Source organism: Macaca mulatta, chromosome 2 (genome assembly GCF_049350105.2).
Source record: "Macaca mulatta isolate MMU2019108-1 chromosome 2, T2T-MMU8v2.0, whole genome shotgun sequence".
Classification (NCBI taxonomy): Eukaryota; Metazoa; Chordata; class Mammalia; order Primates; family Cercopithecidae; genus Macaca; species Macaca mulatta.
Genome location: NC_133407.1, coordinates 158,056,248 through 158,082,690, shown reverse-complemented (window position 1 = coordinate 158,082,690; position 26,443 = coordinate 158,056,248). Strand labels below are relative to the sequence as shown.

Here is a 26,443-nt window from a genome sequence, read left to right as displayed (position 1 = left end):
GGCTGGGCAGATCCTGCCTGTCCCTGCTAGGGTTGTGAGGCAGGTATGGGTGGGTAGTTTCTGCCTCTCTTTCCTTCCTAGCTCTTGTCTACGGAACCAAAAGGGAAATGACAAAAACTCAGCTCAAAATTCCAGCTGGAATACTTGAAACACTTGATACTTGTCAGGAAATTAGTTCTTTAAACTGATTTTTCCATATAAAACCCATCCAAGAGGTAGACGATTCAGGGTGGGACAGGATCCAAGGCTTTGTAACCAGAGTGGGACTCTTATTCAGGGCTTCGTTAGCAGAGGCGAAAGGACTCTGTTTGTCTGTGAAAGTTTCAGTATGTAGGATGACAGCCCTGTATGCTCTGTGGCAGCTCCTGGGATGCGGCCTCATCTTCAGCCCCAGCCCTGATTTTGTAACGGGGTGTGTGCAGTTGTCGAAGATGGCCCCAAGACCCTGTTCCAGCAGCTTAGGTGATCTGACGTGTGGGTCCCACGCAGGAGGCCACTATGAACTTTGTAGGCTGCAAATGAACCCACGGTTTGTCTTTAAGGCCCAGCAGAGATTTCAGTGTATGGCTGTAGGAATGGTTACCACCAGATCACCCCACCACCGGATGTTCCACTTAATGGGTCAGCCTTGGTATCCCAAGTCCTCCACCTTCCTCTGACCCCGTAGCCTGCTGGGTGCCACAGGGCAAGGCCTGGGGCTGGACTGGGCAAGAGCCCTTGAGAGGCTTATCTGAGTCTGTGCTCCCCAGCTTGAGCACAGGTCATGGGAAGTGACAGAAGCCCTTACCTGCTTCCCCCGTGGGGAGAGTCGGCTTCCTCCAGCTTGGGGCACAGGGCTGGCCACTGCCAAAGCCTCAGAGGAGTCCAGCTGGGGTAAAGCAGCCATCTGGGCAGCGTCTGCTCCTGATGTTTACATCTGGGCTGTGTTCTACTGGTGACAGGAGAAACTCTGCTGAGGAGATGCTGAAAGGACTGCCAGGCAGACACAGCCCTCGGACATCTCATCTTCCTGCTCCACGTCAACCCAAGCACCCACAAGGCTGCGCTTAAAAATCGGAAAAGAGTGGCCTGACCCTGGCCAGCAGCCTGGCAGAAGCAGGGTGACTTCACATGGTTATTCTACAAGCTCACCCAAAGCCCATAAGCCTTTTTGAGTGTTGAGAACTCGGGGCACGCTGAGGACCTCTTAGTCTTCCCAGGGCCTGGCACCCATGAGGTTTCTAACCACAGTTTGTTGAGCAAAGGAACACCCTCAACTCAAAATTCTCCAAACTTGAGACTCCCTGCCCTTGAGTCTGTGCCCTCTGAGAGCCTGAGCATTAAGGAGGGTGTCTGGGAGGCTATGGGATGCATGGCCAGGGAGGAGAGAGGAGTGAAAGAGCTAAGGCAACCAGGAAGGTACCTGCACCAGCACTGCCTGGGACAGCACGAGGGCACTGGGGAGAAGGACAAAGGAGAGGAGCCCAGCAGGCAAGAGGAGGGCTGGAGGATAGCAACGATTAGTTTCTCCTTGCTTCAAATGGGTGCCAGCGCCCCAGGGTGAGCAGCACCCCAGAGCCCGTGAGAATCCTGGGCCAGGCCATGGGCTTCCAGTGCTTGTCCACTGGGAGGGAGGCCTTGTAGAGTGAGGTGGAGACCCACACACACCAGCATAATGCACAAGAACGCATGCTCAGATGCCTGTCCAGGTGGGTGTAACTCATATGTGCACATATTCCCAAACATGGACCTCCAGGTGCAGGTGCCCACCAGCTAGACCAGTATATGTGTGCATCATGTGTATGACTGATATCTACATATGCGCATGGACACACACATGTCCCAGACCAGATTTGTACTGATAAGCAGAGTAGGGTGGGGTGCAAACGTCATAGGGTCACAGTTCCTAACCCCTGCCTCCACTAGCAAGCTCTGTGAGTTTAGGCAAATTACTTAACCTTGACCTTTAGTATGATGATTTTTTAATAGAGGTGAGCTCTTGCTATGTTGCCCAGGCTGGTGTCAAACTTGTGAGCTCAAGCAATCCTCCCACTTCAGCCTCCCAAAGTGCTGGGATTATAGGTGTGAACCACTGTGCCTGGACTACTTTATCTTTATAAGCCTCATTTTTCTTACCTTATAAAAACAGTGCTGACTATAATCTCACAGAGCTGTTCTGAGATTAAATGAGATGGCTCATGTAAAGAATCTGTCACAGAGCTTGGCACATCTGCTATTGGGTCTGAGTGCTAGTGAGACGGCCACATCCAGGGGCATGAGTGGGAGCACTGTTGTCAGAGACCCTGAGGGTCCCACCCCAGAGAGCCCCCTTTCCTTATCTTTAAATTGGGCATGGCAGTACTCTATACCTCTCTGGCATGCTGTGGATATCAAGAAAGAACTGTGTGTGGGTGTCATGAAAGCTGGAGGGTGCTGTATGAAATGCAATTGTTATAACCATCACTAGTCATCTCTGGCTCACAGACCTGCCCTCACCACTTCCCCTAGCCTGAGCAGAACCTTCTTGGCCGGTCAAAGCTCAGAAATGCCAGCAGGTGGCAGCCTTATGGGGTTGGAGGGACAATCTGCTGCAAATGCACTGCACTGCAGCCAGGCAGGGTACAGCCCCTCCCCTGAGCAGAGGGCCTGAGCCTCTGTGCACCAGCGGGAGACTGACCAGGTTCATGGACACAAAAAAACCTGAGCCCTCCCCACCTGAAGGGAGAAGAGAAAGGGCCACTCATATAGGAGAACACTTGTTGGGTTTTTAACACAAAAAGTTCTGATCTGAGAGCATTATCAATGAGTGGGGGTAGAGGTGCTTCCATTCCTGGGAAGGAGAGGGAAAGGAACTACCTCTGTGTTAAGGGATCATGGAGTCAGAGTCAAGGTCACTGGGCAGGCCCACCACCAGGGCCTATCTGTCTAGACCCAGCTGCTCTATCACAGTCCCCAGCAGGGTTAGCCTTTCTCCTTCCCCTTTTATTGGTTGAGTGACTGATTGATTGAATGATTACATTATATACTTACAGAAAAGTATTCCTACTTCTGGATGCCTGCCTTAGCTGTTGTCCAGAGATTCTGTTTTTCTTCTTCTTTTTAAATAAGAGATGAGAAAATAAAGGGTGACCACAGAGTGAGAGGGTCCTGCCCTCAATCTAAGGCTGGGGTGAATGTCACAGCCAAGTCGGCGACTTCTATCTTCCCTGGTGGCCAGCAGCCTGTGATCAAGTCCACACTGAACAGGCCCTTTGCCCAGAGGGCCTCTTGATCCTCGCAATCAGGAGCCGGGTTGGCGAATGCAGTTGCCAGGTGTCACTGATGCTACAGAACAGCCCTGCCAGAGCCCTTCCACGGTGAGTGCCCCCAAGAGCTGCCTCACCAGGCCATGCCCTGAGTGCCTGCAGTATGTTTTCCCTGCTGGTCCCTGAGTGGTAAAGACCCTAGAGATCCTAGCCACTCCAGCTTCCCTTCCCATGGAAACCATCCCAGAGGGAACAATTCAGATCCAGAGCAGCAGCAGAAGAAATGATCCAAGGAAGGCTGCACACGGAGAGGAGAGAGACCAGGAGAGGTGGGAAGGGATTCCAGAGAGAGCCCCAAATCAAACTGCAAGACATCTTCTAAATATTTTTAAATTGTGTTTAAAGAATAGCTGACATCTGTCGAACACTACGTGCTAGACACTATCTTAGGCCTCTTACACTTTTCACGCATTGAATCCTCCCAACTATGACTGTACTGTCCGCCTAACAGAGAAGTTATGTACCTTGTCCAATGCAAGGTGCTGGGGGTAACAGACCTGGGATTTGAACTCAGGTGGCTGAGTTCCCGTGCCTAGACCACTGTGCTATATGACCTCTTAGTTAATTCCTATTATTTTGTCAGAATACTGGTGGCAGCTGAGAATTTGTCTATCAACAGAAAACACTAAAGACTATTCACTCCTCAATTTTGTTAACAGTTGAAATTTTGTTAAAGGTTGAAAAACTGATGGTGCCTCGAGCCTTGCCAGGTTTCTGGTATTTTCCCTGCAGTGGTGGAAGCAGACCTTGAAATGGGCCTGTCTTGCTTCAATACAAGAGAGTGCATTGTCTCAGAAAATCAGCCCCACCCTCTGTCCCTTCACTCACCAAGACTTCAAGAGCCCGGTGTTTTGTTAAGGAGAAAGCTTATCTTAAAGCCTTGTCTATCAGTCAACACTTGAGCAGGTCCCTCCGCAGGGAGTAGGGCATTCTGAGAGGTGGAGTGGGTCTTCTCTTAGTAGATCTGGAAAGAGAAGACAGGGTCTCACTCTGTTGCCCAAATGGTGTGCAGTGGCTTGATCTTGGCTCACTTTCAGGCTCAAGGGATCCTACCACCTTGGCCTCCTGAGTAGCTGGACTACAGGTGTTTGCCACCATATCCAGCTGATTTTGTATTTTTAGTAGAGACATAGTCTCCCTATGTTGCCTAGCCTGGTCTTGAACTCCTGGGTTCAAGCAATCTGCCTGCTTTGGCCTCCCAAAGAGCTGGGATTACAGTCATGAGCCACTGTGCCCAGACCCTTTACCTCTGTTATGTTATGATGGGGTGGGACAAATTAGCCTGAATAACATTGGGAATATAACCCGTGAGCTTGTCATTAAAGCAGCTATGTCTCAGCCATCAGTTTCCCTGGGAGAGCAACTAGACTGAGAACATATAGGTAAGACAGGCAACTGGGAGGGGACAGATGATTTTTTCTTGATATCTTTGAGACTGAATACACTCTTGCATGGAGGTACATAAACACATTGCTCATTCAAGTGTTACTAGGATCTATTTAAATAACACATGTGGCCAGGTGAGATGGCTCACGCCTGTAATCCCAGCTCTTTGGGAGGCTGAGATGGGTGGTCAGGAGATCGACACTATCCTGGCTAACACGGTGAAACCCTGTCTCTACTCAAAATACAAAAAAATTAGCCAGGCATAGTGGCGGGTGCCTGCAGTCCCAGCTACTCGGGAGGCTGAGGCAGGAGAATGGCGTGATCCCGGGAGGCGGAGCTTGCAGTAAGCCGAGATCGCACCACTGCACTCCAGCCTAGGTAACAGAGCTAGACTCCACCTCAAAAAATAAATAAATAAATAAATAAATAAATAAATAAATAAATAAAAATAGCACTTGCCCAGGAGCAATGTGTGGTGTTCTCATTTCCCTCCATGACAGTCCCGCTACAGTAGATAGGAGAATGTCATAGAAGGTGAGTCTGGATTTCTGCGAAGCCTTTTACAAATGTCCTCCATGAAATTCTTGCGTATAAGATGGTGAAAAATGAATGGGATGAGTGTATAGTTGGGTAGAATTGCTGTATGGACCAAAGTGTTGTTAGGAGAATACAGTGAGCTTTAGGTGGAATGCAGGTCTCTGGTAATGGTCACAGAGCTCGTCCCTTGATTGTCATGTTTGACTTTTAAAACAATCATTTCCTTAGATCAGGAGATCAAAGATATGCTTATACTATGGGCAGATGATGCAAAACTGGTATAGAGGGCTTAATATTACAACAGATGACCAAAATCAAGATGTAAAATTATCTGGGCAGATTCGAACACTAGGTCAAAATTAACAAGGGCAAATTTCATGTCTGAGATCTACATTTTAAAATAAACATGTATGTATCACTCACCCAGTTTTTTGTATCTACCCTAGAGGAGCACTTGTACATGCGTACAAGGAGACGCTGCTTATGATGATTTTAAAAACCAGAAATAATCGAAGAATTGCTAAGAAAACTACAGAATATCTACACTGTGAAATATATTATGCAGAAGATTTCCAGGACATGTTGCAAGGAGAAAACTTGAAAAATGATATGTTAACCACAAACACACATACACAATTTACACATTTCTGCTGATATCTATCTATCTACGTAAATGCACAGAAAGGTCTGGACGGACCCCTAATAACTCATACCAGGATCTACCTCCAAAGAGAAACTGAATTGATATGGATTTCAAAAGGGCTTTGGCTTTACGAGTAACCTCTGAAATTCAGAATGTATTTGTGTTCAACTTGTGTAATTAAGCTTTCTTTTTGCCTTGCTTTCAGCTTGAAAAAAAAAAAGTTTTACAATGCGGGAAAGGATACAAATTCTTGGGCTTTCAGTTACCACAAACCTAAGAGGAGTCAGCACTGTGGAAATGCTACAGAAAGCTAACTCATACTATACAGAATGTGTTAGAAGTTTGGTGTTCAGACAGCCTGCAAGTACTAGAGTTCACTAAGCTGATCATGTCTGGAACACCGGGCTGGATCCAATTCTGGCAGCAGGAACATTGGCAAGATAGAATGCAACTAGAGGAAAGAAATGCTATGGGGATTCTGAAAAAGCATGACATCAGAATAATAAATATGGAACTACAACTGTTTAACCAGAAGACAAAAAGATTATGGGGGAAACAAACACATTCCTTCAAATATTTGAAGGCTTATTATGTAGATGAATCACTAAACTTATGAGTTTCTCCAGAGGTAAACATGAAGACAAATAAATACAAGTGATATTTTCTATTAAAAAATAAATAGGCTGGGCGCGGTGGCTCACGCCTGTAATACCAGCACTTTAAGAGTTCAAAGCAGGTAGATCACCTGAGGTTGGGAGTTTGACACCAGCCTGACCAACATGGAGAACCCTGTCTAAACTAAAAATACAAAATTACCCAGGCATGGTGGTGCATGCCTGTAATCCCAACTACTCGGGAGGCTGAAGCAGGAGAATCGTTTGAACCAGGGAGGTAGAGGTTGCAGTGAGCCGAGATCATGCCATTGCACTCCAGCCTGGAACAAGAGCGAAACTTCATCAAAAAATAAATAAATAAAAAGAAAAAGCATTCTAACTAACAAGAATGAATGACAAAATAGCCTGTCAGGCCAGATCATGAGCTCTCTGTCATTGGAGGTATTCAACTAAAATACTGTATATAAAAAGATGTTGGGTTTTATTAGAAGAAAAATTATGTAATCTTTAATATTTCCAACAATTCTAATGTTCTATGATTTCATATTTTGACTGCAGAATCAATTTTCAATTAGTGTATATTCTCATCGATTCCAAATCCCACAGGTGGTATACTCTTCCACCAGGTGGCTAGATGCCTTAGGCTCTGGGTCCTAAATGTTATGTGTGGTTAAAAAGAAGTTAGCATAGTTTAATACTTTTAAAAATGAAATAATATCCTTTGCCCACTTTTTGATGGGGTTGTTTGTTTTTTTCTTGTAAATTTGTTTGAGTTCTTTGTAGGTTCTGAATATTAGCCCTTTGTCAGATGAGTAGATTGCAAAAATTTTCTCCCATTCTGTAGGTTGCCTGTTCACTCTGATGGTAGTTTCTTTTGCTGTGCAGAAGCTCTTTAGTTTAATTAGATCCCATTTGTCAATTTTGGCTTTGTTGCCATTGCTTTTGGTGTTTTAGACATGAAGTCCTTGCCCATGCCTATGTCCTGAATGGTATTGCCTAGGTTTTCTTCTAGGGTTTTTATGGTTTTAGGTCTAACATTTAAGTCTCTAATCCATCTTGAATTAATTTTCATATAAGGTGTAAGGAAGGGATCCAGTTTCAGCTCTACATATGGCTAGCCAGTTTTCCCAGCACCATTTATAAAATAGGGAATCTTTTCCCCATTTGTTGTTTTTGTCAGGTTTGTCAAAGATCAGATGGTTGTAGAAGTGTGGTATTATTTCTGAGGGCTCTGTTCTGTTCCATTGGTTTATATCTCTGTTTTGGTACCAGTACCATGCTGTTTTGGTTACTGTAGTCTTGTAATATCGTTTGAAGTCAGGTAGCATGATGCCTCCAGCTTTGTTCTTTTGGCTTAGGATTGTCTTGGCAATGTGGGCTCTTTTTTGGTTCCATATGAACTTTAAAGTAGTTTTTCCCAATTCTGTGAAGAAACTCATTGGTAGCTTAATGGTGATGGCATTGAATCTACAAATTACCTTGGGCAGTATGGCCATTTTCATGATATTTATTCTTCCTATCCATGAGCATGGAATGTTCTTCCATTTGTTTGTGTCCTCTTTTATTTCATTGAGCAGTGGTTTGTAGTTCTCTTTGAAGAGGTCCTTGACATCCCTTGTAAGTTGGATTCCTAGGTATTTTATTCTATTTGAAGCAATTATGAATTGGAGTTCACTCATAATTTGGCTCTCTGTTTGTCTGTTATTGGTGCATAAGAATGCTTGTGATTTTTGCACATTATTTTGCATCTTGAGACTTTGCTGAAGTTGCTTATCAGCTTAAGGAGATTTTGGGCTGAGACGATGGGGTTTTCTAAATATACAACCATGTCATCTGCAAACAGGGACAATTTGACTTCCTCTTTTCTTAACTGAATACCCTTTATTTCTTTCTCCTGCCTGATTGCCCTGGCCAGAACTTCCAACACTATGTTGAATAGGAGTGGTGAGAGAGGGCATCCCTGTCTTGTGCCAGTTTTCAAAGGGAATGCTTCCAGTTTTTGCCCATTCAGTATGATATTGGCTGTGGGTCTGTCATAAATAGCTCTTATTATTTTGAGATACGTTCCATCAATACCGAATTTATTGAGAGTTTTTAGCATGAAGGGCTGTTGAATTTTGTCAAAGGCCTTTTCTGCATCTGTTGAGATAATCATGTGGTTTTGTCTTTGGTTCTGTTTATATGCTGGATTACATTTATTGATTTGCATATGTTGAACCAGCCTTGCATCCTAGGGATGAAGACCACTTGATCATGGTGGATAAGCTTTTTGATGTGCTGCTGGATTCGGTTTGCCAGTATTTTTATTGAGGATTTTTGCATCGATGTTCATCAGGGATATTGGTCTAAAATTCTCTTTTTTGTTGTGTCTCTGCCAGGCTTTAATATCAGGATGATGTTGGCCTCATAAAATGAACAGACACTTCTCAAAGAAGACATTCATACAGCCAACAGACACATGAAAAAATGCTCATCATCACTCGCCATCAGAGAAATGCAAATCAAAACCACAATGAGATACCATTTCATACCAGTTACAATGGTGATCATTAAAAAGTCAGGAAACAACAGGTGCTGGAGAGGATGTGGAGAAACAGGAACACTTTTACACTGTTGGTGGGACTGTAAACTAGTTCAACCATTGTGGAAGACAGTGTGGCGATTCCTCAAGGATCTAGAACTAGAAAGAACATTTGACCCAGTTATCCCATTTCTGGGTATATAACCAAAGGATTATAAATCATGCTGCTATAAAGACACATGCACATGTATGTTTATTGCGGCACTATTCACAATAGCAAAGACTTGGAACTAACCCAAATGTCCATCAATGACAGACTGGATTAAGAAAATGTGGCACATATATACAATGGAATACTATGCAGCCATAAAAAAGGAAAAAAAGGATGAGTTCATGTCCTTTGTAGGGACATGGATACAGCTGGAAATCATAATTCTCAGCAAACTATTGCAAGAACAGAAAACCAAACATCGCATGTTCTCACTCATAGGTGGGAACTAAACAATGAGAACATTTGGACACAGGAAGGGGAACGTCACACACCAGGGCCTGTCGTGGGGTGGGGGGAGTGGGGAGGGATAGCATTAGGAGATATACCTAATGTAAATGACGAGTTAATGGGTGCAGCACACCAACATGGCACATGTATACATATGTAACAAACCTGCACATTTGTGCACATGTACCCTAGAACTTAAAGTATAATAAAAAATTAAAAATAAATAAATAAAAAATAAAAATAAAATAACAAGCGAACAGAGTGCAAGCACTAAGCCAAAAAGTAATCCCTTTTAAAGAAACATGTAAGTATCATTCATAATCTTTCTGATTATTCCATCACAATGATTCTTAATCCATTCGCTTTCCTCTTGTACATTTCTTTTGTACAGGGTCTACAGAGATGACCCCTTATCTTCTGTGGCCGCCTCTCTCTGGTGTCAAGTTTCCTGACTTGTATACAGTTCCTCATCCCCAAGACTGTCCTTGATGCAAAAATCCCCTCGGCTTCCTCTGCAGCTGCAGATCATGTTTGCTCCCACAGTCTTTCTTCCCGACCCAAGAAGAACTATCTGCAGGGTCAGAAAATGCCCCAGCCTCTTCCTGCTCCTAGCCTTCCTGCTCTGTATCCACACAGCTGAAGCCACAAAACAAGCAAGCAACAAACAAAAACAGAATAGGCCGCACCCTGACAGCATGAAAATATATGATTATCTTTTCCCAAAGAGAAGAGAATAATCTTCCGCTCAGCTCTTAAAAGAGAAAACTTTCCATCTCCAGCCACAGCTGTTGGCTTGGTGTTTCTTAAAATTTGAATACAATCAACAACCCTTGTCCCAGTCCCTAGAAACCTTCGAATGTTAACAACTGCCTTGGTTGAGAGTGAGAGATCACTTCAGAAAACCTAGTACTAAGGAAGTATTTCTGTAAGTGCTTGCAAGTGAATGCAAATAAAACAAGATTTTTTAAACTGAGACTTAAAGCAATTTTACTATGTACCTGAGTCAAGGTTCTACTCATCTTTCTAGTCTCAGGTGAAAGACCTCTTCTTCCAGCAAGCCCTGGGGATGTTAGGACTATGTTTGTTGTCTCTGCTATGTGCTCCCATATCCTCCTCAGTGTCTCCCATCACAGCCCTGTACCTCCCCAACCACAGCCCTGCACCTGCCCTGTCACCATCTTTATGGTCACTCTACCAGCCTGTTTCCCTAGTACACTGCAGGGCCTAGACTGTACCTGATGCTTTTATCACTGAGCCCCTAAACACAGTAGGACCCAATAAATATCCATGAGGCTATTATAAATAAACACATTATCAATTAACTAATTAATGTGGAACCCAAGTCTAGGCAGCTGTTTCACTGAGGTAAAAAATATCCATTCCACAAACACTTTGTGTCTCTTATGCTAGGTATAGTACAGAATGAGTCAAACCCAGGTCCTGCCCTCAAACAACATACAGTTGAGTAAGGAAGTCAAGACAAGTACACAAATACCTATGGCACAAAATATATAATGGAGCACCACAAAAAGATGAATATTAGAGGATGGGAAAACAGGAGCAAAGCCACAGAGATCACCAAGTAGTTCACACTGGAGCTAAGCCTATGGGACAGGTAATACTAGGGTCAGAGCCTAGAGGTCCCTGAATAATACCTTTGAGTAGTCGGTATATTCCAGGCTAATTGCTTTACATTCATGATCTCATTTATTCTTTGAAACAATTCTATGTAAAAACCCCCTATCACAAAGAAGCAAACGGGTTGACAGAAGTCAAGAAAATTGCCCATTATGTCACAGTTGATAAGTGGCAGAGCTAGGATGCACACCCAGGCCAGCCTTATGACCATGGCAGCAATGCTGCAGTGCTTTGGAACCTGGGATGCCAAGTTTAGGAGTTGCTACTTTATCCAGTGGGAGCTACTTGGAGCAGGAGCATGCCACGGTTCAAAGACTGTGCTTGGGAAGACATATCAGACAGTAATGGGGAGAATAGATTGGGAGTCAGGTTTGAAGCCTATTGCAATAGTCCCAATGTTGTATCATTAAACTTCTGAACTGGAGAGTGGCGGTAGGACTGGCAAGGGGATTCAGAGCTGAGGAACTCCTGAGGAAGAGCGGGGACAATCAAGGATGATCCCAAGCTATGCACCTGAATGACTGGAAGGATGAGGATTTGGAAGTGGCTCTGCATATGTGCATGCCATGGGAAAGAGTAGAAATTAATGGGTGGGAGTACTGGAGCCTTAAGTCCTCAGGAGCTCCAAACCAGGGGGCAGCCTAAATCCTCCCCACTCTCTTCCTCTCCCTATGCATTGCTGCTACCTGCAAAAGCTTCCTGAATTCCCTGAGCCTTCCCACCCATTTGGGGCATCTGAGCCCAGCAACCCACAAAAGCAGAGGGGCAATAATGTGACATGAGGCATCACACGACCATGTCCACCCAGGTCTACTCTCCTCTGAGAGCCAGACTGACCCAGCACAGACAATGTCTGGTCCAAACCAGCACCAAGAAGTGGAATAGCAGCAGACAGGAGTTAGAGGCCACAGGTAGTGATTCTGACTCCTTCACTGACTCCCTGTAACCTTGGACCAGAAGCTTAACTTCTCTGGATCTCAGTTTCCTAATCTGTAATCCGAGGAGTCTGAACCAGAATCAGAAGTGGCAAAACTAGGGGCACACAGGACAAACTCATCTTGTAAATGGACTTTGACCAACACAATGTCTTTTAATTAGCTTCAACATTTAAAAATCAGGCCATTTCACAAAGAAAGTGCATATTTGCTGCTGTTCTTGAAGCAGGAAGGTCTGGCAACATGGAGCCCACATTCCTACATGGCATCAATCAGCTGGGGCTGAGTAGCTGCTGGGACACCACCCTCCAGTTTGTCACAGTCCCCACCACCCCTACTGTCCCTGATTGCTGCCACTCATCATCTATACATGGGCCATTATGATCTTTTATGCTAATGATCTGGCCCCTATAGGGATCTGAGTTCACAACCTCTACAGAAAACGATCTAAAATATCATCATTGCAAGACTCAGGAACTGGAGACATTAAACAGAAGCAAAGATGAGTTGGGAGTGATTTTTCCTCAATGGAAGACGCGGGCTCCTCAGAGGAGCAAGGGCTTGCTACAGCGGATGAAGGTTCATTAACATGTGTGTCAGTCCTGCCCACCACCCCATACCACACCCTCAACACGGCACAAGGCCAGATGACATCAGCCTTGGACACAGTCAGAGAAACTCCATCATGAAGCAATTTGCTTCCCCAGCCATTCTAATTTAACAATTAGCTTAACTCTGGTCAGGCACTTGCTGCTGGAGTGGAGAAACGATCCTGATCAGCAGAAGCTTCAGCCTAGAAGCTTCAGGAACTCCCTTCCTACCCCCCAACCCCAGCTTTCCTTGCTTCCCTTGGGTTTGTGTCTCCTGCTCACACAGATAGATATTCTAAATATCTCCAAAGAGGGTCCACCTTCTCCTTGAGCTCCCCAGTTGGGCTCCTTGGAAATTCTCCAGCAAAATTAGTTTCTCCTGCTGCCACTTCAGCCCATTCTCTTAGTCTGTCCTGCAGAGATTCTGTCCTGCAGCATGTCAGGCCAGTATGCGAGATGAGATGTGGAAGGAAGCCTGTACATAGGCCACACTGCAGACACAGGGGTACACTCACAAGGCTGGCAACCTTGGGCCGTCCTTGGTGCAGATCCTGACTCAGAGCACAAGCCTCAGGAACGGAGTTTGCCCTGACTCAGACAGCATGCTCAGCTCCGCATCTGCATTGCCAAAGGGCCTCTTGGTAAGAACGCACCACACTCCCTCTCTACAGCGTGTCCTGCTCATGCCTCAAGCTGCACCCCAAACCCAAATGCCAAATTTCAGAGAAAGAAAGTGAGATATCAAAAGTGGGAGATCAAAAGGAAAAGTTTATAAAGTTACAGTCTATTATTTTTAAATATAGTATTAGAATTCCAGGATAGATGGGGTGAGGCCAGGGCCTGAAATAGCAGACCCTCAAGAAAGCAAGCATCCCTGCATGACCAGATAGAGATTTCAAAGAGAACCTGGAGAAAGAAATGGCTCATAAAAATGGAACAACAACCAGGAAAATAATCAGACCAAAAATAAACCTGAGACATGCCAATGCCAAGGTCAATCCCAAAGGTTATTTTGTTCCAATGGGGCCAAATCAGTGGAACCAGTTGATGATACTCTTGGTACAAGTGGTGTCCTCAAGAATGAAAATCCTTCCCAACTTGCCCTCCTTGATGGACACGAGCGAGGTCAGGGTTGAAACTGCAGTGAGGGCATGGGAACCTGACTGACAAATGAAGTGTAAAGAAAGCACCAGAACCATACGGCATCCACCTGGGAGTCCTAAAGGAATTCAAGGGTGAAATTGTGGCGAGGCTGCCCAAAATGTGTAACCTCTGATTACAAAGTCACTCATGCTCTAGAACTGGCAGAGTGCCCATGTAGCCTCCATTCATAAGAAAGGATCCAGGGAGAATTCTAATTTTCATACCAGGAAAGTAGGCAGGACATAGCTTAAGAATAGGACTACTGGGCATGCAAGCAAGCACGATCTATCAAAGGAAAAGACAGTAGAGCTCTTATAAAAGCAAAGCTTGTTTGTAATAGTTTTTGAGAGAGTAAATATGAATGTGAATTAATGAAAATCTGTCTATTTACATAAATTTAATTTACATAAAATTTCCAAGATACTATAGTAAAAAGCTTTTTTAAGTTGAATAACAATACAACAGGAAAAATACTTTTCCAGGGAACTACTTGGAGGCCAGAAACAAAATGAAAAAATTCACTGACACGTCTCCAAATTAAAGAAATTTTAAAAGTGCGGTTCATAAGCCATCAGGACACTAGAACTTGTCTTATATAACATTCTTACAATGTGTAGGAGGGAGCTAACGTGAGGTACTCTATGGGTCTACACTCTTCCAGGCAGGAGAAACGCTGATCAAGAGAAATGATAGGACAGTCCTTCCAGGTTCTAAGAGTTGATGGAGAAGAGGTGACTGAGTTTCAGTGGGATGGGATCTATCTACTTCATAATAGCTCCTTAGTCTCCTCTCTCCAGATAAGATAAATTCTGGGCTCCATTCTCTGGACCTTGCGATTGTGGGCTCCAAAATTTACATATTCCTGGAAAACAGGAACAAATGCAGATTTAAGTCACAGAAAATGCTTCTGACTAGACTCTCAGAGGCTGTCCACTGCATTTGGTTAAACCCTGACCAATCAGGCCTGCCATGGCCCTGCCCTTTCTTCTTCATTACAGTGCCCATTCAATGCATGGAGCTCCAGATTCAGAAATTCAGGGCACACACTCATAGAAGTCATTCTGAAGCTATGAACCGAGACTTCTAAAACAAACAATAGAGTATGACTGGATTTACCCATTCCTTCAATTTTTGTTACTGCATCTCTGTCTTGGGCATATAGCAGGGAGCTGACTGTAGAAATGCAAACGTGAGTAAGCTCAGCACCCCCTGCCTAGCCCCACTGTTCCCTTGCAACCTATCTCATCCATCTATTCTGCTTCTCCTACTACCTCCAATGTGGTAAGAGGCATTGCAACACTTTCTTAGCTTCTATCTCTGCTATCCAAGTCCCTTCATTCCTTCAAAACTACAGGCAACAGAACTTCTCCCCTCAGTCATCCTATAGCATATGATGGGACCTTGAAACTTACTACACCATTCTGGGCTTGAGATCGGTGCCTTGATGGAGAAATCAGAGACAAAAGACTTCTATGTTGTGTCACCTGCAAAAGCCTATTCCAATAAATTATAATAGCTATGTGCATAGGTTCGAATCCTGGCACTCCTAATTACGAGTTGAGGGAACTCACAGCTCAATATCCTCATTTGCCAAACAGGTAAAATAGTGTTTAATCTACTAAAAAGGGCAGTTCTGGGGATCAATTATGGTAATGCTTATTTTAAAGAGCTTGATACAGTAGTTAGTGCATAAAAAGCAATCTACTGATATTAGCTAGTACTAACATCTTCCTAAACAGAAGATTTATTCCTTTTTAAATTTTCTCCTCAGTCTAAATGCAGCTTTTAAAAGGCTACTTTAAAAAGTGGGCGGTGACTGATGCTAGTTCTCTGTTCGGCAGCTCCTTGGGTCTTAGTTGTCCCTATAGTATCTTTTTTACAGTATTTTCTTGGGTTTGTCTATATATTGCTTAATAAATTGTGAAGTCCTTCCTATGTGTCAATGTCATTGCCGCCTGTTCTTGAGCAAAGTTTGCATGGAAAAGGCAGCACGCCTGCAATTTTAAAGGAGTGGGCCATTTACTGCTTCCAAGAGGCTCCACAGATGACACTGTTCTTGATTAACCCACACGTAAAGGGTGCGTGCTCTGAAACTAGACTGGGTCAGTACTTTGATAGCAAATCTATCATTGGGTGAAGATTTGTATTAACCAAGCTCACAAGGCTGATGGATAAGCCAGAAACTCTGTATCTTGAGTGCCAAAAGTAACAACGAAACACAACTGCCACAGGACCCTGGAGTGCTTAGTTCAGTGTAATCAGTGTAGGCTGATGCACTGGGGACGCCAAGCTGTCACTGGAACATTGCATGATGAACATGTAATCAAGGCTTGGGAAGTCTGCAGAACAAGCCATGGTTCAACATCAGCAGGTCGTGATGGGATGGACTAGCAAGAATAGTGCTGGTCCTGTTGGAGAACCAAATGGCCCTGGTGGGCAGCCAGAGTCTGAATGGGCACCACCAGCTTCTGCTTTAACTTGCCTTTCAGGAGTGCCCTGGCTGGCCAGCACCTTCCATAGAATCTTCAAATTGCACTCAGAGCAATTAATTAGGTTTTATATTACTAAATTACAATCACATTTCAGCCAATATCCCTGACATTATTTCCAGGTCACACGGATGGAGTATTTTGCTTCATATATTTGCAAAACACCTTCTGGTCCATAGCTACAGGTGGTAGATGACATCCATGTGGGAAACATGGATGGACCTAACTGAACCCTCAGAAGCAGCTTCATTTCCATTATTTCCAGGTTCCTGGGGATGTGGGAGGATGGGCTTCACTGTTACCTCCAGGAAACCTCTATGGGCTAAATTCCCCCGGGCCAGGATCCCCATATTCTCTTTTATTTCAAGGTTATTTCACAAGTAAAACAGGAATTCATTTGCAGTAACCACCTCATCAATGGCATTGATTGACTTGTCAGGTGAAACTGCAGATATTTGCTTTATTAACAGGAAGATACCACTTTCAAGTGTTGGTTGGAAAGATGGAGAGAGACAGACAGAGGGACAGAAAGAGACACAGAGAGCAGATACAGGGAGCAGATCAGAACAGAACAAGTCCAGGAATAAGAGTGCACTGAGCTGCTGCCTTTACAAGGACTTGCAGAAGGAAGTATAATATGTTCCTGGATTGTATTTAGAAAATTGATATCCACTACTTAAAAAGGAATAGCTCCTCTCCCACTACATTTATCCTGGCCAATATCCTCTTTTTCTTCCCTGGTGTCAACAGTCCATGGAAAAACATCCAGCTTTAGTTGTTAGAAGAAAGAAACTTGAAACCTGGCATAGAAATACATCTTATTCCTCAAGTCTCAGACTCGTTAGCCTAGAAGAGATCTTCAAGAGGTCTTTTATTTTTATTTTTATTTTTATTTTTGAGACGGAGTCTCACCCTGTTGCCCAGGCAGGAGTGCAGTGGTGCGATCTGGGCTCACTGCAAGCTCCGCCTCCTGGGTTCATGCCATTCTCCTGCCTCAGCCTCCCAGTGGCTGGGATTACAGGCGCTCGCCACCACGCCCAGCTAATTTTTTGTATTTTTAGTAGAGACCGGGTTTCACCGTGTTAGCCAGGATGGTCTCGATCTCCTGACCTCGTGATCCACCCACCTCGGCCTCCCAAAGTGCTGGAATTACAGGCGTGAGCCACCGCGCCCGGCCAAGAGGTCTTTTATGAATCTCTCTGACCCAAGACCTGATGTGCCTAAGGGAAATTCTAACAGAGGAGACACTTTGCCATTTGGGAAATTCTCACTTTCCTACATAGTTGTGACATGGACATCTTCTGCTCTCTTTCTCTGGGAGAAAGTGTCGATGAAAAGAGCTATGGTTCAGATGTATCCCCTCCAAAATTCAGATCTTGAAACTTGACAGCCAATGTGATGGTATTAAGAGGTGGGGTCTTTAAGAAGTGACTAAATTACGAGGGCTTCTCCCCTCATCATGAATGAGATGAAGGCCCTCATAAAAGAGGACACAGCGTTCAAGGCACCGCCTTGGAAGCAGAGACTGAATCCTTATAACAAACCTGCCAGCTCCTTGATCTTGGACTTCCCAGCCTCCGGAACTATAAGCAATAAATTTCTGTTCTTTATAAATTACCAAGTACCAGGTATTTTGCTATAGCAGCACAGATAGACTAAGATGTCTCCAGCTCTCCTCCTTTGGGCTGAGTTGCAAGGCAACGTTGATGAAAAGAACCCAAGCTTTGGAGCCAGACAGCCCTAGGTGAGATCTTCGTTTTGAACATTTCTGGCAAATCACTTAACCTCTCTGGGTATGTTTTCACAGCTATAAATGGGAGGAACTACTACCTTTCAGAGTTGTTGGGAGAAATAGATTACATTTGGAAAGTGCTTAATTAATGGCTGCTTTTATTTTAAGTGAATTTCCAGCAGACTTATACCTGCAAGGGATGGGATGACACCATTAGAGAAGTCACCCACCAGGTAACACCTGACTGATCTCAGATCACCAGGCATCCCAGCACACCTATGCAGGCAAGTACACCATGCCCCCCATGTCATCTAATCAGGCACAAGGCTGCCTCCCTCCCCTTCCTGATCACCTTCCACATAGAAATGCTAAGTTTTAAACATGAAGTTTAAACATGAATAGAAACCTTTCAATGATGGACATCAGCACACACACAAAAAAGATAGTTGAAGAGGGCAAGATAAGGCAGAAAGTATCCCTAATTAAGGCAATTTCAGTCACACAAACATTTTATATGTGAAAGTGACTTTGTCATTTAGTGAAATCCTCTCTTTTTATAGGTGGCAAAACTGAGATCTGGAAAGGAGAAGGGACAGGCCCATGACAACGACAGAGGAGTCCTTAAACCAAGAGCTCCTGACTGGGCTGAGGACCCACTGAAATTGACACACAAGGCAAATGCCAGAGGAAGGGAAGGTCAAGCTTACATTTACTTAGCTGCTACTTTATAAACAACACCGGGATAGGCACTGAGACTTAGGAAACAAGTTCCCAGCTGTCCTCCAGGAGCTTAACGTCTATCTAGCTGGGTAGCAAACACCTACCACGTGAAACAGCAATAATGAAAGGGGGTTTGTGATGACAAGTCACGGAATGTGTTCAGGGAGATCAGCGATGGAAACAGGGTGATGTCATAGAAGATCTCTTCCCCACAGGTAGTGGGACATGCTGCAGCCTCATGAAGACCATGGCTAGGATGCAAAGAACATTCAAGCAAAGGTTCCAGCAGAAACAAAGTCTTCGGATCTAGATTCAGTATGGTATGTTCTCAGTAAAGAGAGAATGCCAGCAGGTTCTGCAAGGACCTGGTAAGTATGTATGTGGATGCTTCCTGGACCTCTCACCACCGATCATCGAGCTTGGTACTCAGAGCAGAGACTTTCAGGACTTCAAGTTTTTCAGCCATCACCACTTCACAGTCTCTGCCTTCACTCCACACCTGCTATCTTTAACAGTGGTCTCTGTCCAGAAGCCTTAGAGAGCAGGATATAGGGATCAAATCCAGCTAATTGTACTAACTTTAATCCTATCTTCATCTCATTTTTCCTACCTTAATTTTTCCTCTGCCTGTATTTCATCACCTCCTTATTTTTCTTTATCTTCTTGTGGTACATTTTTTAAGCTGTTGTAAATCCCTTTCAAAGCAAGATGGTATCTAAATACATGCCTGCTAGTCAAGCCCATTTGCACAGTAGCTTGATGAGAGAGGCTCTCCAGTCTCTCCTCCAGAAATATCTTGGCCTTCCCACTCACTGACTCACCAAATTCATCCTTCCAGGCCTAGGTCAAATGTTCTACAAACCATTCCCTAACTCCCCCAGGCAAAGCTCACCTCCCTTTCCTCTGAGCTTCAGCTGCATGTGGTATCTACTCCTTTACAGCACTTACCTAGTCCACTCTGCAATCCACTCTAAACACTACTCAAAAATTAATTTTGCTAAAGCAAAGCAGTCCTATCATATAATTCCCTCACTCAAAAATACTCAATTGTTCCCCACTGCACAATGAAGGGCTCTCTCACTTTACTACAGTTTACATTGATTTTCTATTTTTGCCCTATACACCTAAAAATCCAACCTGCCTGCTTTTCTCAAGCATGCCCTGTTCCCTGCTACAAGTAAATGGGAGCAGCAGATTTTGTGTGATTTTCTCTAGCACTGACCCTGGGCTGTGCACGACATAGAGGGACATGTGTCAACTCAGCTCTGGGATATCCCCAGTCTCTCAGACATCTTAACCACGTTCCCTCAGTATTTCCTCCTCCTCCTGACAGGTTTACATGAATTCCTTTCCCCCCAGCGCGATCCAATAGAAAGAATGTGGACTATGGAAATAGACAAATAGACCACTTGGTTCAAGTCTTTGCTCTGCCACTTAATAGCTGTGTGACTTTAGGCAAGTTCCTAGCCTCTCTGAGTCTGTTTTTCTTAAAAATAGGGCCCACAAAGGTTATTTTAAAGATTAATGAGATATTTGTGAAAATGCTTGACTTTATACCAAACGTGCGGAGGCTTTCAATAAACACTAGGTATGATTACTAATGATTATTGTCCTTGCTGTTATTCATGCTTCGACATCCAGAAAGACCAAAGCAGGAGGTCAGACACCCACTTTACATCCTCAGTCTTCAGTCTCAATGCAGGCACTGCCAGGGCCTGGAGGCCCTTTTCACATCACAAATCACATTGCTACCTCATGCATCCAGTGGAAAATGTCACACTGTTCCGTCCTGAGACCATCACTCAGTGCGGGCTCCTCTTTATCCCTCCCCAACTCCTCCAAGCTCCATGATAATTTTTTTCTTTTTGTAAAAATGATACGTCCCCAGTGCTTCTGTCAATAAGCATTATTCAACTGCTGGGGAAAGGGTATAAATCAATAAATATTTAAAATCTACCAGGCTTCTCTATCATCTCCAGACATGGCAGGGCAGAGGCCTCGATGTTAGTCTGTGATGAAGGCAGATGGGGAAGGGGGTTTTGCACTAGCTGCCTCTTATTTGTGTCTCTGGTCTAAGCACAGATATTGACTACGTTAGGTGGAAACAGAGGTGCTGCTAGATGAACTCTAAAGATTAAATCTCACTGTATAGCACACTCAGCAAAAGAGAAGCCTCCCAGGAACTTGAAACGTAGATGGATGTGGGACTGTCATCCGTGTCACTGGGCCAACCAGCCTTTTTGGTTTTACTTCTAATTTCACAAAGTGGTCTGGATGCTCACATGCTGCAACCTCACAGGATGTCACAGAGGCTGCTACCTGTGGAAAGGCAGGTTACACCAAGTGGAGGCTGACAAGGGCCCAGGCGAGTACACTGAGTTCACCGATGGAGGTGGGTGGTTTCCTCCCAGAAGGACGACCATATCCCTAGCCCCAACTTCTCGAATTGGGATCTAGATCCTAGAACTGGGATTTGGTTAAGTTATCCAAACTTTGTCATCCTGCCCCCTCAATGATGAGATTTTCAGACTAGCCACTCAGGGTTAAAGGAGGCACTGCCCATGGAGTAGAAGCCATTTGTTCCTCTGTGGAAGCCCAGCTGGGCCCTATAGGTATCAGACCCATGGTTTGACCTCAAGGCCACTGCCAACCAGCTGAGCTAAGGCATAGGGCCTGAGGAGACACGTGCAGGACATCAGGAGGCGGGTGGGTAGTTACGAGACTATGTCAGGAATCTCTCAGACTGTGTCTTCATATCCTAGTCAGGCCTCACCAGTCCTCTGCCCAAGCCATGCACCCAGAACCCAGAGCAGTTCATCAGGATAACCGGTGAGTGGCTCCCCGGCCTGCATTGCTGCCCCAGTGCTTCTCTGAAAAACTGAGTGTGTGTTGGGAACAGGCACCTCCTACCTGCTGTGCCCGCCTGCTCACTTCTCAATTCTGGTTTCCATAAACACATCAGCAGCAGGAAAAGCTGACATAGCAGAGAGATACACAGGACATAGACTTGGATATGTAACCCAGAAGTCAGGGATGCGATCCTTCTCCCCATTTCTACCCTATTCTAAGTGCACAGACCTATCCCATATCTTTCCTCCTGTGTGGTTTTTTTTTTGTTTGTTGGTTGGTTTTTGTTGTTGTTGTTGTTGTTTTGCTGTGTGCTTTAAATTGATTTAATGAACCATGTGATCTGAGAATCCTAATTTGGCTGTGAGCTTCCAGTTCCATGACCTCTGGTTTGGGTGCCAACTATGTATAGAGCATACTTAAAGGCCACCATTGCATCAGAGTAATTCCCCATCACAACAGGGGGGGTGGGGTGGGGGGGGGGTGGGGTAGGGCAGGAAAGATCAGTCAAGGTCAGGGACGTAGGAAGAGAGGATAAGTGCGAATATCATATCTGAGGTCAGAGTAGGATTAGGGCCTCGGAAAATATCATTTTACTGACAGCCTGGATATGAGCGTCCCCTTTCTGACTCTGCCATGAAGAAGTTGTGGACTAATCACTTTGCCTCCTGGGAACTGTTTTCTTATCTGAAGGAATGAGGCAAATAGACTAAATTATCTCTAATGTCTCTTCTGGAGCCTTCTGGATCTCCCATTTGGGGATTTGAAGTCTGCTCCAGCCTGCACTACAGCTAACACTGCATCCTTAGAAAGTGGAGTTTGTGTAAAGATATTGCAGCTTATGCAGCTAGAGTACGGCGATCACCTAGCTCACATGTTAGTGCTGGGAAACTAACTGAAAGGGGATTGAAGAAAACTGTTTCTCCTAAAAGCCTCACATTCTCCTAGTCAACCAGGGGCTCCTGTTTGCCCCTGTTTGTCTGTCCTCCAGCTGGCGGACTGCCCAAGGCTCACCTAGATGGATCATAGGAAGGCTCCCTTGCCCTCTGGCATTCTGCTGAGCTCAGCATTTGAAAAGTTGTGGCAGGAGATCAGCAGAAGCAAGGAGGGTGAAGCTGCGGTGTTCCCTGTTCGAGACACTGTTATGGCTGCCCATGAGCTCGTTATGTCCCTTACCCAGGTCACAGCTCCTTTTGAGGTTGCTCTTTCACACACATTCTGGTAACCACCCACTTCCCTCACTTGTTCAAGTCTAAATCCCTCCCTACACCTTTGTAAAGAGTCCCGTCATTAGGCCGGCGTGGTGGCTTATGCCTGTAATCCCAGCACTTTGGGAGGCTAAGGCAGGTGGATCACAAGGTCAGGCGTTCAAGACCAGCCTGGCTAACATAGTGAAACCCCATCTCTACTAAAAATACAAAAAATTAGCTGGGCGTGGTGGTGGGTGCCTGTAATCCCAGCTATTCAGGAGGCTGAGGCAGGAGAATCACTTGAACCTGAGAGGTGGAGGTTGCAGTAAGCCGAGATGGCACCACTGCATTCCAGCCTGGGTGACAGTGTGAGACTCCGTCTCAAAAAAAAAAAAAAAAAAAAAAAAAGAGTCCCTTCATTAAACCTTCCTCAGGTTACCCAACATGGCTGGGCCATCTGTTTCCTGACAAAGCCCTGACTAGTACATCTAATGAACCCATTTCACACTAGTGTCATCTTTGAACAATTGATTCACTCTGAAAATCTCTATACAATGCAACTCAACACATTCACAACTCTCTCTGGTGCAGTGGAATTTCCAGAGAGAAGCTGAGTTCTCTTTTCTCCACAGCCCTCTTCATCCCTACATGCAAAATTTCTTGTGCAACATAGAAAGAAAACAAATCATAATGGCTAGAATGCTGAGTTCTGAGCATAGATAAGCAACACAACACAATGTTCACGTCATTGTCTAATATGCTCTCCCACCTAGCCTGATGACTCACATCTTTTCTGGGAGATGATCCGCTGCCCCTCTCCCTGACAACACTCACGCCACCCTCCCAGGAAAAAGGGTGTCATCAGGGATCCTGGATCCCCAACAAGCCCAGCTCTACTCCTGTTCCCACCAAACTCACCAAAACTGGAAGGTGAGCTGAGTTGGATGTCTCTGACTGGCTTCCGGAAAAGTTATGTTCTCTCTCAGCCAGTCTGAGCTTGGAAGCTCAACTTCTTGAGGTGGTTTCTTTTAAGTAATAATAACACAACAGTAGTTGAGAATTTATGGACTAGATACTTATCTAAGCATTCCATGTGTTATCCAATTCCATCTTCACACAACTGTGCAGTAGGAACCTTTATTATCTCATCTCATTTTAAAGAGGAGAAAATGGCACACAGGTTAAAACCACATGCCAGGATTTGGCCCATGCAGTCTGGCTTCAGAGCCTGTACTTTTTTTTTTTTTTTTTTAAACTAAGGAATGTTTTAGTTATGTGGAAAAGTACAAAGACTACTATAACTAGTCACCATAACCTAGATTTAACAATTATTAGCTTATTGCCATATTTGCTTCATCACTTTTGCTGAATTATTTTGAAGTGAATTACAGACATCCTGACATTTCACCCATAAATACTACAATATGAATCTCTTAAATATGAGGGCACTCAGCTACAATACCATTACCACACCTAACAAAATTAATAATAATTCTGAATATAATCTAATAACCAACCTATATTCAAATTTCCTTAACCTCTCCCCAAAATATGTAACCCTTCTGAATTCACACATCCTCCTTGCACAGAGCTGGGCTCATCTTGCTGAAACTGTTGCAGTGTTAGCTCATACGCTGCTGCTGAAGCCACATCAGCACCCGGCCCTATCATCACAATGCCGTATGCTCCTTGCTATGCTTTTCCTTCTTAGTCTTTGAAAATAAGAAACCTTCTCTCTTACTCCAGAACTCCTTCCACTCGATTCTGATATAAATCTAGTACAAAGCAGTCTTTCCGGAGTGGAAAAGACCCACCTTCCCAATGTAGCTCCTGCCCCACTGCAGCCAAGACCATGTGAGAGACACAAGTAAACAACACACACAGGACAGCACTGCTTGTGTCCATTGTCAGCTACTCAGGGAAGGGGGAACGGTGGACAAGCTCCCAAAGACAGGGATGGGGGGTCATCCTGGGGTGAGAAGTCTCACCAAGAGGGGAGGAAATTTTGAGGGGTCAACATTTTGTCCTTGTTTTTGTCTGAATACTCTTGTTCTGGACACAATGTATGTGTAGCTCAAGGGGTATCAAGTTGGAAAGAAAAGCAAGGCTGGGCCATTCCAGATGCAGAGGGCCACCTTTGAGATTCTCAATCCCAAACCAAAGAGTTGTCCTAACAGACATACCCCATTCTCTTCCTCAGTGCCCAGATAATCTGCTCATACAATGGCCAGATGGTGTCTTTGGGCACCCTCTCAAAAACCTTTAGATTTCCTCCTCAACCCTGGGTGGGCAGCGTGCGCTGTTGGAGGTCAGCAAGGGGAACGGGCCTTAGTTACTGTTGCTTTCCTTATTGCTTCAGACCTCTCTGAGTAACAAAGAAAAACAAGGAAGAGAGAAGTGAAGGAAGAGTATAGAGAAGATGTCATCCAAGGTGCCCTGCCTGATCTTCAGGAGCTAAAAGCCCTGAAAGTCCCTAGCAGACCTCTACAAACCAAAACTACATGCCCTGCCTCTGAATGGCTGCCAGAGAGGAATCACATCATCTCATTTACCTTTTTTTTAGTCTCTCAGCAGTTTAAACTCCTACTTGTTCTTTAAGGCTTAATCAGAATCACCTCCTGAGCTCAGTCCTTCTGGTTTATGCTTCCTTAGCATCCAGTGGTGACCCCATTGCAGGATGTGTAGGGTAAGTTGTAATTATGCCTTCTTGGTTGCCTCCCCTGCTAGACTCTGAACTCCTTGAGGCCAAAGCCATCATATTTATCTCTGTATCCTCAATCCTTAACATGGGGCCCATCAAACCTCAATCATTTGATAAATGTTGGTCAAAATTAACTGAATTCTAACAGCTCTCTAAAATCACCTTCTCTGTCTTGTTAGTGGCACTAAAGTGTGTATTTTTCTTTGCTTAAAACAAAATTCCCTGATTGCTGCTCAGTAGCTCATTTGATAACCGAACTAACTGGAAAGCAACACACATTCAGAACCATGTCTCCTAAAGGGCAGGCCCAGCTTTTTTGATCCCTACTAGCCAAAGTCAGTGCTTTACATATGGAACACCCTCGAGACATGCTTGTTGAATTGACCTGAGGGTGCCCGTGATCTAAGCTCCCCAGAGAAGTTGACCATCTGCCATATATAGCTACAGTGTGTGAATTATGTTAAGTAGCTGACAAAGTTCAAGTGAGGAAGAAAATTACCAATCCCTCCTGGAAGTGAGCTGAAAGAAGGGCCTTCCTGCTTCCAAAATGTCCTAACATCTTGCTAAATACTGACATCTGTTTGCCTCCAGCTTGCTGCTCCCAATGTTTGCCAACTGGCCGAGAATGTTTGTGTCTTTACCAACCATCTTCCCCCATTGCACCCACATCACTTCCTTCCCGAGCTGGCAACCTCACAGGCACTACCTTGTAAGCACCGTACAGGCACCAAGGGTGAATACCCACCCCTCCACCGAGGAGACCGCTTCCCTCGAAATGACCCAGTGTTTCCCCTGTCCTGCAAAAGTGTGAGTAGTACATCACCACAATCACAGGCCCCGTCACCCTCCCCTCCTCTGCTCCTCTTCCTGTTGCCCTCTTAAATCACATACAATCTGGCTGCCGTGACATGATTAAAGACACTGAACCCTCATTCCAAGTGCACGAGTCCTTCTGGAGACAGACTGACTGGCAG

The 26,443-nt window shown here is 44.7% G+C and overlaps 1 long non-coding RNA gene across 1 annotated transcript in view; it reads right to left on the bottom strand.

The window, feature by feature from the left end:
* Nucleotides 1-232: 232 nt before the first annotated feature.
* The window catches only part of LOC114676185 (uncharacterized), a 107,050-nt gene continuing 80,839 nt past the window's right edge, over nt 233-26,443 (bottom strand). The window contains exons 2-3 of the long non-coding RNA XR_013414337.1: nt 788-928; nt 233-512 (exon numbers count right to left, since the gene is read on the bottom strand). This is a non-coding gene — a long non-coding RNA (uncharacterized LOC114676185). The remainder of the gene's footprint in view (nt 513-787; nt 929-26,443) is intronic.